At 43.5% G+C, this 13851-nt stretch overlaps 1 long non-coding RNA gene across 1 annotated transcript in view; it reads left to right on the forward strand.

Annotated features, from left to right (window-relative positions):
- Positions 1-919: 919 nt before the first annotated feature.
- LOC120402192 overlaps positions 920-13851 on the forward strand; it is a 53928-nt gene continuing 40996 nt past the window's right edge. The window contains exon 1 of the long non-coding RNA XR_005597052.1: positions 920-1020. This is a non-coding gene — a long non-coding RNA (uncharacterized LOC120402192). The remainder of the gene's footprint in view (positions 1021-13851) is intronic.

Genomic DNA, 13851 nt, shown 5'->3' on the forward strand with positions numbered 1-13851 from the left:
ACAGAGCTGGCACTGGGAAAGGCTGGTAGGCTGAGTGAGAAACACAGTCCATTAAATGTCCCATATTCACCACCAAAACAGCTCTCTTACTGTAAATGTGTCCTCTGTAGGGACTGAACCCTGGGACCTCTGGATCTAAAAGCATGATCTGCTACAATTTCAGCTAAAGGACCAAGCTGAAAACTTTAAACTGTGCCTTAAACTTTCAGTGGGACTCAGGCTTCAAAGTCACTTGGGGATAGATTTTCAAAAGCACCTCGGTGCCTAACTCCCATTATTTTCAAAATCCTACTGGGCGCCTGTTTGCATCTTTCGGTGCCCAGCACATTTAAGAATCTTGGCCCTTAGGCACTTTTGAAAATTTTACCCCGATCCATTAACTCAAAGGCAGTAGTAACTCAGGCCTTTGTGCCTCAGCCACTGGAGTGGGGGTAAGAGTCACACTTTAAGCATGAACTTACAGTACGATCTACTTACAGCCCTGCTACAACCACCAGCCGCCCACTGCCTGTATTGTCCATGCAGGTTAACTGTTTGGAGTCAACTAGATTACAACTAGAGCTGGATGACAAATTTTCAATGGCACCATTTTCTGCTGGAAAATACTGTCTTGAAATTGAAATGTTTTGTGGGAACATGTCTATTTTGATGAAAACATTTAGAAAACTATTTGAAAATGAGATGGAATTTATTGTTTAGACTCATTCATTTGGTCTATTATAAAATATTTAATATTCTACATAGTCAACATATGTAATTAATATTTTATATTAGGTCTGATATGATCAAAACATAACTTTTTGATAAGGTTATCTTGATATTTTTGTATCAAAATTTTTCAGAATATCTGGTTCCTGGAAAATTTTAAATTTTGTCTTTTATCCCGATTCTGGCCAAAAACAAACTTTGAAATGTTTTCCAGCCAGTTCCAACAATGACCTGGTTCTGCAGATGGTACAGTGTTGAATTTTACAATGGACCTGTGTGTAGCAAGAAAGATCTTTTGGGGAAAAAACTGAGGTGGGTAAAAAAATCTAATTTGTATGTGTTTGCAAAGATGACATTCAGAAGGGGCAGCAAGAAATGGTGATTAATAGTGATCCTGTGGAATAGATCATCAGCTGAGCTTTTGTAAGCAATGTTTTAAATAAAAAGTTTATTAAAAATGAACATTTCACAATGGACAAATGTTAGCAGTGCTAAGTGTCCTTGTTCTACACGTCTTTTCTAGTCATGAGTTCCTATTATACTATTGAAATGCACCCTCTGCTAGATGTAATTCACTTCTGAAGGGAGTAGAAATAGTGTATATTGGATCTGGTAGTTGCTTTAAGCAAAATACTCTGCAGATTTATCTAAGGCTTAATTACTTTCCTGCTTTTCAATTACTGCTTTTGGAAATTGTATCTCCAGTTCTGTTGATGTTATAGCTATCACATTCATTCTTTATAGCACTGTAAATAGCCATATACCTTGTGAAAGCATGGGTTGATTTTAAAAATTGTAATCTATAATGCTTAGAGCAGTTTTATTTCCATGTACGAGCTCAGACTGGCAAACAGCCAAGAATCTGCCTAACAGAATTACATTTTGATACAGATTGCATAAAAGGGTTATCCCTCATCAAATTTAAAAGCTATTTTTTGCATTCTAAATAGGCTAACTTTATAAGTTTTTAAATCTTTCCACCTTTGGTCATATTTTTTGATGGAAGGTACGCTATTCAAGGATTATGTGCAAAATAATAGACTGAGTGGATTGGAAATAAATACATATGTAACCCTTCTGCCAAGTGAAGCCAGCAGCAGCCAGGATTAGGTTCAATATCTAGGGGTTCCTTTTCAACAATACAACTCAGAACTGGCTCAAGCCCCTACTCAGTAACCTGGGAAAATCACACACCACCCCTGGGCACCTCTGAGAGGCCATACTTCCCCACTCGCAGGCACAGAGTCTGAGTGTAGAAAAGAAACTTTTAATCAAAGGAGGGCAGTCACCTGACATTAATTAGGGAAAATGCCATAGGCAGGATTCATAATCATAAAACTGAGCAGGACACCCACCCCCGAGTGCATGGGGCAATGCCTTCTGCCTCATGTTCTTGAGTTCTACAACCAAAAGTTCCTTTTCTGTGCCCCTCTCTGCTCCCTCCACCGCACCCATTCACAGTGGTTGCCCTTGATCAAGTGAGGACCCAGGGGTCAGAGGTTCATCTGTCTGAGTTCAGCTCCCACCGGGGGAAGACGGCACCTCACTTTCTGTGCCATCTGAGCAGGGGCGGCTCTAGGCACCAGCAAAACAAGCTGGTGCCTAGGGCGGCAAAATCTAGGGGGCGGCAAAAGGCTGGGGCCCCAGCTCATCCTGCCGCTGCGAGCTGAGGAGCGGCCCGTCCCCTGCAGCCGGGGGGGGCGGCAGGCTGGGCCGGCGGACCTGCCGCAGTCATGCCTGTGGGAGGTCCACCGGAGCCCCGGGACAACTGGACCTGCCGCAGGCATGACTGCGGAGGGGGCGCTCGTCCCGCGGCTCGGCTGGACCTCCCGCAGGCATGACTGCGGCAGCTCAAGCGGAGCCGCCGGACCCGTGAACCGTCCGCAGCCGCGGGAGGTCCAGCCGAGCCACGCGGGACCAGCGGTCCCTCTGCAGTGATGCCCGCGGGAGGTCCGCTGCTCCCGCGGCTCCGGGGCTCCTCCCGCGCATGACTGCTTGGGGCGGCCAAAAAGGTAGAGCCGCCCCTGCATCTGAGCACTTGTTCTGGCTGCCCACCCCACCAGCCATGGTTCCGCTCCGCTGGCCACCCTGCCAGCCACTTGTTCTACTCCTGCTGGCTGCTTGTTTGCTGCTCTTGCCAGCTGACTGCTCACCGCTCCCACAGGCTGAGGCCTTGGCTACACTTGCAAATTTGCAGCGCTGCAGCAGGGTGTGAAAACATACCCTCTCCAGCGCTGCAAATTGCGGCACTGCAAAGCGCCAGTGTGGTCAAAGCCCCAGCGCTGGGAGCGCGGCTCCCAGCGCTGTACGTTATTCCCCACAGGGAGGTGGAGTACGGACAGTGCTGGGAGAGCTCTCTCCCAGCGCTGGCGCTTTGACTACACTTAGTGCTTCAAAGCGCTGCCGCGGCAGCGCTTTAAAGTACAAGTGTAGCCATAGCCTGACTGTCAGTTACCTTCTGCTGCCACCTGCCTCTCTGCTGTGACCTCCGCAGGTCAGTCTCTTAGGCTTTGTCTATAGTGGGAAGTGAATGACAAAACTTTTATCATTCAGAGGTGTTAAAAAAACACTTTGTCAGCAGGAGTGCTGTCCTGCCAACAAAGCTACTGCTGCTCATTGGGAGCGGAAGTTTTTTGTTGTTGGCAGAGCTGTCTCCTGCTGACAAACAGCAGTTATGTTATGTGCCTTTTCGTGGCATGGCTGTACTGGTACAGCCATTTTGCTAAAAGCTGTGAAGTGTAGATGTAGCCTTAGTGATTGTCAGCTTTTAGCAGGCTGGGCAGAAATGCTGTCCCCCCACAAGTGATTTCAGCTCTCCTTTAAGCACTTAAATGGAGCCTAGTCAGCTGTGTCTTTGAACAGTGGGGAGAAATAGGTTAAACCAGACCAGGGATCCTTTGGAAGAGAGCCCTATCTCTTAGCTGGATACCTGTCCCCCACACTTTTACTTTCATGAGGGTTTGGCATTTGAGCCCCTGGCTTAATGAGGTCCTTTCAGCTGAGGGTGACCCCACATTTGGGACAGGTTAAGCACAGCTCTGTTCTCCTTTATTCATACAATAAAGACAAAAACATTGATAACAGCATTTCACTACCCCTGCATTGAGTACTCAAGTGATTTGTAACCCAAGTGATCACTTTGAGCAATACTGCTCAATCTGCTGGATATCTAAGCAGAGTAGGTGTGTTCATGTTTCAGAGTGCTAGCCGTGTTAGTCTGTATCAGCAAAAAGAATGAGGAGTATTTGTGGCACCTTAGAGACTAACACATTTATTTTGGCATAAGCTTTCATGGGCTAAAACCCGCTTTATCAGATTCATGCAGTGGAAAATACAGTTTGAAGATATATTTCCACAGAGAACATGAAAAAATGGGTGTTGCCATACCAGCTATAATGAGACTAATCAATTAAGGTGGGCTATTATCAGCAGGAGGAAAAAAAAACTTTTGTAGTGATAATCAGGATGGCCCATTTCCAACAGTTGACAAGAAGGTGTGAGTAACAGTAGGGAGAAAAATTAGCATGGGGAAATAGTATTATTTTGTGTAATGACCCATCCACTCCCAGTCTTTATTCAAGCCTAATTTAATAGTATCCAGTTTGCAAATTAATTTCAATCCAGCAGTTTCTTGTTGGAGTCTGTTTCTGAAGTTTTTTTGTTGGAGTATTGTGACTTTGAGATCTGTAATTCAGTGACCAGAGAGGTTGAAGTGTTCTCCATCTGGTTTCTGAATGTTATAATTCTTGATATCTGATTTGTGTCTATTCATTCTTTTGCGTAGAGACTGTCCGGTTTGGCCAATGTACATGGCAGAGGGGCATTGCTGGCACATAATGGCATATATCACATTGGTAGATGTGCAGGTGAACGAGCCTCTGATGGTGTCGCTGATGTGATTAGGTCCTATGATGGTGTCCCTTGAATAGATATGTGGACAGAGTTGACAACAGGCTTTGTTGCAAGGATAGGTTCCTGGGTTAGTGTTTTTGTTGTGTGGTGTGTGGTTGCTGGTGAGTATTTGTTTCAGGTTCGGGGGCTGTCTGTAAGCAAGGACTGACCTGTCTCCCAAGATCTGTGAGAATGAGGTATTGTCCTTCAGGATAGGTTGTAGATCTCCTCCACTGGAGAGGTTTTAGTTGGGGGCTGAAGGTGACAGCTAGTGGTGTTCTGTTACTTTCTTTGTTGGGTCTGTCCTGGAGTAGGTGACTTCTGGGTATTCTTCTGGCTCTGTCAATCTGTTTCTTCACTTCTCCAGGTGGGTATTGTAGTTTTAAGAATGCTTGATAGAGATCTTGTAGGTGTTTGTCTCTGTTTGAGGGATTGGAGCAAACGCAGTTGTATCTTAGAGCTTGGCTGTAGACAATGGATCGTGTGATGTGGTCTGGATGAAAGCTGGAGGCATGTAGGTAAGTATAGCAGTCAGTAGGTTTCCGGTATAGGGTGGTGTTTATGTGACCATCACTTATTAGCACTGTAGGGTCTAGGAAGTGGATCTCTTGTGTGGACTGGTCCAGGCTGAGACTGATGGTGGGATGGAAATTGTTGAAATCATGGTGGAATTCCTCAAGGGCTTCCTTCCCATGGGTCCAGATGATGAAGATGTCGTCAATGTAGCACAAGTAGAGTAGGGGACGAGAGCTGAGGAAGTGTTGTTCTAAGTCAGCCATAAAAATGTTGGCATACATGTAAATACAGTTTGCTCCTGAAGTCTCTCCCCCTCCTAGCTAGCTGTCAGGGAAGAGTTCATTCAGACCCTGCTTACACATTAAAGAATATTTAAAATAAAACATTAAATATAGTTATGCAAATATTCTAAGAGATGAGAGTTCACCATTTATATCCTCAAATAGCAGATTGAGACATGTTCAATGCTCATAGTAAGTATTGTGATTAGCCTGGCTGTTGTGAATTCAGCAGATAGTTTGTGGAGGGGTGGCGGTGGATTCTGTATGCCTTACAGAGATAAATATTGATGTCAACATCTTTTCCTAAGGGACACATACAGGAATGGGCCCTTGGAAGCCTATTCGAGGAACTAGTCTTTCATCCGGTCTAGATTAGAGAACAATTAGCTCCAAGTTATTTGGATAGATCTCCTTCAGACCAATTTCATTTGGAATGATTCTGGGGCTGCTACTTAGCTCTAGGCTTGTTACATCTGTTTCAGGTAGGTGTGTGGGGGGGAGTGGCCATATTTGTAATCTCCTCATACATAGGGTATGTCTACTTTCAATTCAATACCTTGTGCTGGCCTGTGCCCACTGACTTGGGCTTATGGGGCTCATGCTATGGGGCTGTTTTAATTGCAACGTAGATGGTTTGGGCTGCAGCCCGAACTCTGGAACCCTCCTACCACACAGGGTCCTAGAGGCTGGGCTCCAGACCAAGCCCAAACATTTATGCCACAATTAAACAGCCCCTTAGCCTTAGCCCCATGAGCCCGAGTCAGCTGGCATGTGCCAGCCATGGGTTTTTACTTGCAGTGTGGTTTTCTCTTGTGGTCTTGGTTCAAAGTGCCTTAGTGCAGCTTGCAAAATGAAACCACATTTTAATTCCCACTTATCTGAATGTACCCAGAATATCATCTCAGTCGGTCTAACTTTATCTCCAGCACTCCAGAAAGCAGCAGGGTCTGCAGCAGTTCACAACTGTGACATGATAAGAATGTGAATGTAAGAGGGTCATCCATGCCTTGAGCACCCCTCATGGCCAGAGGTCCCTCAGCAGTGCCCTACCTCTGTTTCCCCCTCTTCCGGGCCCCTTAAGAACTGCACAGTCCACAGAATTTAAAACAAAACTATTCCTCCTGGATGGGATCTAGTTTATTTAATCTTCCCCAGTTCCATTCAGGCTGGCAATAAAGTCTGTCATAAGGAGAACTCACTGGTATTTCTCCCCTGGTAGTCCAAAACAGTCTTTACACCAGTTTTAAACTAGGCTCATCTCCTTCTTCCTAGGGGGTCTGTCTCCCCTCCTTTGAGTCAACCACCTTTCCCAGACTTTACTTGGGTGGAGGGAGCTTAGCCTTCTGGGTCTGGCTCCTAAACAACCCTGGGGTCAGGATCTCCCCTGCAAGAGCCTTTCTTGCTCTCCACAGCTGCCTCAGCTTTCCTTACTTCTCCTTTATAGTGAATCACCTGATCTCTCTCAGGTGTGGCTCATTCACTAGTCAGGGCTGGCTAACCTCAGGGCTAGGTCTTAAAGGGCAAGCCACCCTGTTACAGTGACATACCTGCTGAACCATACTACAAATTGCCATCCAGACTGAACCATACTACAAATTATCTGTGCCATTGTGAAGGGAACACCTAGGTTGTGTGGGACAGGCACACACCTGGTGGGTCATGTTCCTTTCTCTGCCCTGAAGTGCATGGCATGAGCTAAGCACAGTTATGAGCTGGGTTAAAAATTGTTATTATTCAGTCTTTAGTTCTTCTGCTCATGGATCACCCATTTCCAGAGAGCACGGCCACCTGCTAGTGTTGTGACCTGCTCTATTTTCAGGCTGGGGCAGGTGCGGATGGAAATCACAATATCCCTCCAGCATGTTTGAGGACATCTGTTAGGTCTTTTCCATCCATGCAACATCCCTCAATGTGTTTGTTGTTGGATCAAACAGATAAAGCTGGTGGGCTAGTATAAACTGTGGCATATGGAACAGATGGCTAAGCCAACTGAGCTGAGCCAAATGGCTAAGAAAGCCATTGAAGGCTGTTTGGCCAGACACCTGACATCCTCATTCATAATGTGAGGAAGCCACCATATACCTTCAATATTTGTTGCTGTTTCATGTTGAAAGTGTTTAGCTGAAGTGTCTCTGGAGGCCCAAGTCTCACTGCCACACAAAAGGTAGACCCCAAGTCTGCTTGATAGGTAGGCATCTTAGTCTGAGTTGATATGTTGTGTTGACACCACAGAGGCTTCTAAAAAGTGTGCATAACAAATGTAGTTTTGCTGTTTCATGTCATTAAGGCAACCTCCCGCATTGGTGTCAACAGAGACAAGGTACTCAAATAAGTTGATGAATTCAACTTCTTGTCCATTGATTATGATGGTTAGGTGAGGTCCATCAGTCTGGTCATCTTCCAATTGACTTGCGGACCAAGCTTACTTGCCTCTTCCATAAATATATTCAGGGCATTCATAAGATTAGTTCATGAGGAAGTGACTGTTGCGGTGTCATCAACATATTCATAGATTCTAGGACTGGAAGGAACTTCAAGAGGTCATCCAGTCCAGTCCTCTGCCCTCATGGCAGGACCAAATACTGTCTAGACCATCCTGGATAGACATTTATCTAACCTACTCTTAAATATCTCCAGAGATGGAGATTCCACAACCTCCCTAGGCAATTTATTCCAGTGTTTAACCACCCTGACAGGAACTTTTTCCTAATGTCCAACCTAAACCTCCCTTGCTGCAGTTTAAGCCCATTGCTTCTTGTTCTATCCTTAGAGGCTAAGGTGAACAAGTTTTCTCCCTCCTCCTTATGACACCCTTTTAGATACCTGAAAACTGCAATCACGTCCCCTCTCAGTCTTCTCTTTTCCAAATTAAACAAACCTAATTCTTTTAGCCTTCCTTCATAGGTCATGTTCTCAAGACCTTTAATCATTCTTGTTACTCTTCTCTGGACCCTCTCCAATTTCTCCACATCTTTCTTGAAATGCGGTGCCCAGAACTGGACACAATACCCCAGTTGAGGCCTAACCAGCGCAGAGTAGAGCAGAAGAATGACTTCTCGTGTCTTGCTCACAACACACCTGTTAATGCATCCCAGAATCACGTTGCTTTTTTTTGCAACAGCATCACACTGTTGACTCTCATTTAGCTTGTGGTCCACTATAATCCCTAGATCCCTTTCTGCCATACTCCTTCCTAGAGAGTCTCTTCCCATTCTGTATGTGTGAAACTGATTGTTCCTTCCTAAGTGGAGCACTTTGCATTTGCCTTTGTTAAACTTCATCATGTTTACCTCAGACCATTTCTCCAATTTGTCCAGATCATTTTTAATTATGACCCTATCCTCTAAAGCAGTTGCAATCTCTCCCAGTTTGGTATCATCTGCAAACTTAATAAGCGTACTTTCTGTGCCAATATCTAAGTCGTTGATGAAGAAATTGAACAGAGCCAGTCCCAAAACAGACCCCTACAGAACCCCACTTGTTATACCTTTCCAACAGGATTGGGAACCATTAATAACTACTCTCTGAGTACGGTTATCCAGCCAGCTATACATCCACCTTATAGTAGCCTCATCTAAGTTGTATTTGCCTAGTTTATTGATAAGAATATCATGCGAGACCGTATCAAATGCTTTACTAAAGTCTAGGTATACCACATCCATCACTTCTCCCTTATCCACAAGACTCGTTATCCTATCAAAGAAAGCTATCAGATTTGTTTGACATGATTTGTTCTTTACAAATCCATGATGGCTATTTCCTACCACCTTCCAAGTGTTTGCAGATGATTTCCTTAATTACTTGCTCCATTATCTTCCCTAGCACAGAAGTTAAAATAACTGGTCTGTAGTTTCCTGGGTTGTTTTCATTTCCCTTTTTATAGATGGGCACTATATTTGCCCTTTTCTAGTCTTCTGGAATCTCTCCTGTCTCCCATGATTTTCCAAAGATAATAGCTAGAGGCTCAGCTACCGTCTCTATTAGCTCCTTGAGTATTCTAGGATGCATTTCATCAGGCCCTGGTGAATTGCAGGCATCTAACTTTTCTAAGTGATTTTTAACTTGTTCTTTTTTTATTTTATCTTCTAAACCTACCCCCTTCCCATTAGCATTCACTATGTTAGGCATTCCTTCAGACTTCTCAGTGAAGACCGAAACAAAGAAGTCATTAAGCATCTCTGCCATTTCCAAGTTTCCTGTTACTGTTTCTCCCTCCTCACTGAGCAGTGGCCTACCCTGTCCTTGGTCTTCTTCTTGCTTCTAATGTATTGATAAAAAGTCTTCTTGTTTCCCTTTATTCCTGTAGCTAGTTTGAGCTCATTTTGTGCCTTTGCCTTTCTAATCTTGCCCCTGCATTCCTGTGTTGTTTGCCTATATTCATCCTTTGTAATCTGTCCTAGTTTCCATTTTTTATATGATTCCTTTTTATTTTTTAGATCATGCAAGATCTTGCGGTTAAGCCAAAGTGGTCTTTTACCACATTTTCTATCTTTCCTACCCAGCGGAATAGCTTGCTTTTGGGCCCTTAGTAGTGTCCCTTTGAAAAACTGCTAACTCGCCTCAGTTGTTTTTCCCCTCAGTTTTGATTCCCATGGGACCTTACTTATCAGCTCTCTGAGCTTACCAAAATCCACCTTCCTGAAATCCAACGTCTCTATTTTGCTGTACTCCCTTCCTTAGAATTGTGAACTCTATGATTTCATGATCACTTTCACCCAAGCTGCCTTCTACTTTCAAATTCTCAACAAGTTCCTCTCTATTTGTTAAAATCAAGTCTGGAACAGTTCCAGTTCTGTGACGCCAAAGTCATGCAGTACCACCCCTAGTAGGCTAATGATAGCTTCCATCATTCAGTCAGTAATAGACATGGGGCAGCCGTGCACCCTTTACAGACGCCACTGTCATACTCAAACCAGTTGGACCGTCTAGTATCTAAGCAGCTTTTGCTTTGGAGGTGCATTTCTATGAGGCAGTTGAGGAGCTTGTCAGACACACATCAGCAGCTTTCAGGCAGAGCCAAAGGAATCTTTTAAATCAATAACAGCTATAAGCACCTCGTCCTTCCTGTGCCAAAACTCTCAAGCATTTTCAATAACTTGTCTAATGGTAAATATCTGCTTTGTGGTTGATCGGTTGGGCATAAACCTGGCTAGTTGTAGATGGCACAGATTCCTTATGGTGGGCTTTTCATGCTCAAGAAGAATTAGGGTGACCAGATAGCAAGTGTGAAAAATCAGGATGGGGGGTGGAGGGGTAATAGGCACTTATATAAGAAAAAGGCCCAAATATCGGGACTGTCCCTATAAAATAGGGACATTTGGTCACCCTAAGAAGAATCGGCATGAACTTCTTGCTTGAAATAGAAAGCAAAGTGATGCCACGGTGGTTGGAACACACCACAGCATTGACTTTCCCCTTCCAAAATCATTCCACAGGCCAGTTGTCAGGTAGTTCCTCACAAATCCACACTTTGTTGATAATATGGGTCAGCCACTCCAAGACGGAATCCCTGCCGGCTTGATCAGCTCGCAGCAATACCGCAAATACTGGTAGCATGGTCATTCTTGAGCTCACATGCTGCTTGATAGTCACATTCTTTAGCGGTGGTCACTGGACTCTTCACATCCTCCTGGAGCTGCAGCTCTGATGGGATGGGTAAGAAGTTCCTGAAAGTGTTCTTTCAGTCTATTCAGACATTCTGCCTCAGTGTTCGGTATGTCACCCTGTCTGTCTTTGACAAGCTAGGATTTGTTCTGTGGGCTGGCTTTTAAGGAAACCCTATTTTGGGTTAAGTTAAACCTTGTTGAAATGGATGTGATGTGTGAACGCACTCTTCACTTCAGATAGTTGCACGAGACAGCTAAAGGGCCACACCTAAAACAAGGACTAATAGTGTCTGTCCAGAAACTAGCACCATATGGGCAGACAGTTCCACTGGGTTTTGTGTGTGTGTGTGTGAGAGAGAGAGCGAGCGAGCCAAGCAGCAGCCTGTAAACTTGGTGTGGTCTTGGAAGAAGCCTAGGGAGCTTCTAGGTCTGATGCTGGCTAAAGAGCCTGGAGGCTATAAGCAAAAGTTATCCCGTGGCTTTTGGTCCCTCCCGCATTTAGAGAGGGAGGACTTTATACATGCCACGTAAATAATGAAGATTGCATCAAAGAAAATACCAGACTCCATCATCAATTTCTACTCCCAACTGGAACAGCCTATTATACTCCAATTTTTTTTGCTAGATGCTCAGGTCAAAAGGAGTAACAGCATTATTATTTATGAAAGAGTATCATGCAATTGTCTCATTCTGAAATGTGACTTTCCTTCACGGATGGTATTCAGCAATAGTTTATTATAGTGCTTTCCATGTTCAGCTGCTGATTTTCCAGTGGGTTTGGAGAACATGCATGCAATTTCTTATGATTTTACACAAGATATGGAAGCAGAATTTCATCTTTTGAACAATGCCCATTGACTAGGAGTTCCTGGGAAACAAGTGTCCTTGAACAACTGCATATTTTGTGTTGTGAGCACTTGCTTTGTGACCTTATTACCAGGTACAGGTGAGAGAGAGATACATGTGTCTATCATAGCTGCTTAATTTCTCCACATCAGAGGTAGAGTTCTCTACATCATCACTGACTCCAGATAAAGGTTGCTATATATTTTTTTCTACCTAAGATGCCATATATTTTAGCAAATGCTGACACAGCAGAATCCCTGCCTGTAGCGCAGTGGCCTTTTGGGCCATCCTACATTCCTTCTGTAGATAGAGGTGAGGGTCAGAGCAAATGTGCTACTTAGCTTGTGTACCTATAGATGCACCTGGAAAAGGCATGTTTCTACTTTGCAGCAAAGAGAGGTCATAAGCTCTGCTGTTGATCTCAGATTTGCCTTGTAGCTCAAGATCACTTCTCCACATCTTTCACTCTTTTGCACTTAGCCTTTCTTCTGAAAATCTGCAAAGTGACAGAATTAAGTGCACCTCAACAGAAGAGAGCTTTGGGGGAGAATGGTTCTTCATTCTATATTATAGGAGCTTGTAGAAAGGATGCAGGTTTGGAGGAGCTTAGTCTGCTCTCAGGTACACTGGTGTAAATCCAAGAGTAATACAGTGGCTTCAGTGAAATTATAATAGATTCGTTCACTTAAAAAAGTGAATTTGGAATTAAATGGGTCCCATTGGCCAGACCCACTTCATGAGCACACATGCTTATATTATATTGTTAGTTATATATATATAACTAACATCTCACATATTTATCACAAGCATGGTGCACTACTTGTTTTCTATAGCTTTATCTGAAGGATGCCTTTGATTTTTACAGAAATAAACAGGTTTCCTAGAGTGACTGGTAAGCCATTTGACGCAAGAAAGGCTGTAATGTAAACTCTAAAGCTGTCATATCTTAAGAGGAACTTGAATTTATTTACAACAGAAGTTTTAGCTGAGATGATGAGTAGCTTTGAAGATCTAACTTGAATCAGATGACAGCTGGCTTTAATGTTCAAGAAGTGTCAGCAGCAGTGCCCACTAGAGGGCAGATGAAGCTGAAAATAATATTCCTCTTCTTTTAGCTCTCAAGGTGGTGTGTGGATTTATTCCTAGGCCCTTCTTGTCTTTATGATACTATTCTTCATTCTTTGACCCTGTACATGCTGGGATCAGAGCTACATTAGTTATATCCATATTTTAAACACAGCTGTTGCAAGCAGGGTTCTGCTCGTATTTCCCTGATATTTTTCTTCTGAAAATTATTCTAGCAGTGTTATAATCCACGCTGTACGCGTCTGTAACATTGGGTCCCCTGGTGTTAAAACAGTTTTAGGTGATAGTGTAGAGCAGGCAAAACTGTTTTGCAAAATCAGTTCAGACACATATGATTCAGACCTGCTGGAAGTAAATCTGGCTGTAACAGCTTCGAATCAGTTTAGTCTGGTTTAAACTAGAATTTAAACTGATTCTTTTTCTCCTTGGTCAGGAGCCCTTCATGTTAAAAAACGCATGGAACACTGTTTGGTGTTGACAAGGCCTAAAAATGTGTGTTTGACAGGTGGAACCCTAATAAAAGTACTACTGGAGCAATCCCAAACCATTCAACTTGCAGTAGTACCAGTGCAGTAGTTCGGCCTGTTGGTTTGTTAGTGTTTTGTTTTGTTTTTTTTAACAAATGAAATGGACCCAGGACACATTTGCACATAATTGTGGAAAATGTGTGTGCAAACAGTTATTAAATTCAGACTGGTCATTTCTTTTCACCCTTTGCTTTAAAACCCTTTGAGTTTGACTTTCAGAAGCGCTGAATGTTCACATTTCTTCTCAAAGTCAATGGTAGCTGTGTGTTCTTAGCACCTTTTAAATCAGGCTCTTAATTCTTTTTTAATAAAGTTTTAAAATAAAATAAGTCATTGGATATGAAGAATAGAATCTGTAATTAAACTACCAAGGATAAAATTACAAGGACC

The sequence above is a fragment of the Mauremys reevesii genome, linkage group 3 (assembly GCF_016161935.1).
Source record: "Mauremys reevesii isolate NIE-2019 linkage group 3, ASM1616193v1, whole genome shotgun sequence".
NCBI classification, from domain to species: Eukaryota; Metazoa; Chordata; order Testudines; family Geoemydidae; genus Mauremys; species Mauremys reevesii.